Source organism: Zingiber officinale, unplaced genomic scaffold, assembly GCF_018446385.1.
Source record: "Zingiber officinale cultivar Zhangliang unplaced genomic scaffold, Zo_v1.1 ctg220, whole genome shotgun sequence".
NCBI lineage: Eukaryota > Viridiplantae > Streptophyta > Magnoliopsida > Zingiberales > Zingiberaceae > Zingiber > Zingiber officinale.
In genome coordinates, this window is record NW_024589897.1 from 105,570 (window position 1) to 107,089 (window position 1,520).

The 1,520-nt window shown below is 36.4% G+C and overlaps 1 non-coding gene across 1 annotated transcript; it reads right to left on the bottom strand.

Moving 5' to 3' along the window:
• Window positions 1-1,107: 1,107 nt before the first annotated feature.
• On the bottom strand, window positions 1,108-1,213 carry LOC122036827. The gene has a single exon (XR_006127446.1). It is a non-coding gene; the product is annotated as a small nucleolar RNA R71 (small nucleolar RNA).
• Window positions 1,214-1,520: the final 307 nt, after the last annotated feature.

A 1,520-nucleotide genomic window follows, 5' to 3' on the forward strand; every position in this document is an offset into this window, starting at 1 on the left:
GGTTCACGTCTAATTGATCATATTTAGATACATTTCTCAGTCCTTAGCCGGTTATCTATTGCAAGAGAGAACCGGCAACTTTCTACAAGTGTTTGGCAATTGAGGGATAAGAATTGGTGAACCATTTACATTCAAGAAATCTTACAAAGAAACCGAAACTCCTAGAATCTCCCTTATCATAACCCAAAACACTAAACTCTTGTTTGTTGATCTATAATATTAGATTTGTTTACCTTCACTTTGCATTTGAAACGATTGGATAGTTGTTTAGCTAATTCGCATTGAGACATTTCTAGTGCTTATTCCAGTCCCTGTGGATACGATAATCTTTTATATTACTTGCGACATTTCCGTACACTTGCGGAGCGTGACAAGTTTTTGGCGTCATTGCCGGGGACTGCGCTATAACATTAGGAATTATCAATTGAGTTAGACTAAACATGACATTTGTTTTCCTTTCATATTGCATAGTTGTAACTAATCATTAGATTTCTGTTTTTTACTTTCTTTTATAACTTTTACTTCTTGTTAATTCTTTTTGTACAAATTCAATTCAGCATTTTTGAATCTTTTATTTTTATTTTTCTGTTGAATTGTCATTTGCTATCTTGTTCTTGTGTATGCGAAGATCTAACTTTGCAGGGGAATTCTTTCCTTTTGACCCTGAGATTGACAGAACATTCCATAAAAGAAGAATTCTGCAAAGGCAAATTGAAGAACAGGAACATTTGAACATGGCGAATAGACCACTCAAGGATTATGCAGCACCTTATGCAAGAGGTTTTCGATCTAGTATTTCAAGACCTCCAGTGGAAGCTAATAACTTTGAGATCAAACCCGCAATTATATCTATGGTGCAGCAGAACCAATTTGGTGGAGGTCCTCATGAAGACCCCAATCAACACTTAGAGGTCTTTTATGAAATATGTGGTACCATGAAAATGAATGGAGTTCCTTCAGAAGCAGTTAGATTGTTATTATTTGGATTTTCCTTAAGAGATAGGGCAAAGCAATGGCTGAATTCTTTGGCCCCTAATAGCATCACCACTTGGAAGCAGTGTGAGCAACAGTTTCTTGATAAATTCTATCCACCAAGCAAAACAGCTCATATGAGGAATTTAATTGCAAGCTTCAAGCAAACTGACTCAGAATCTCTTTTTGAAGCATGGGATAGATATAATAGTATGCTCAGACAATGCCCACATCATGGGTTGGAAAGATGGTTAGTGTTGCACACTTTTTACAATGGTATCAACTATCATACCAAAGTGTCCCTTGATTCAGCTGCTGGAGGGGCACTTATGAATAAAAGTTTAGATGAAGCTGAAGAAATTATTGACAGTGTAGCACAAAATCATCATCAATGGGCAAATGAAAGAAGTGGTGGCTATTCTTCTGTAAACCCAACAATTAAAGCATCAGGGAAGTTTGATGTAGATGCAGTCACTCTTTTGTCTGCAAAATTGGACGCTCTTACAAAGAAATTTGAAAATATGGGGACTAGTGCTAATATGGTCAAT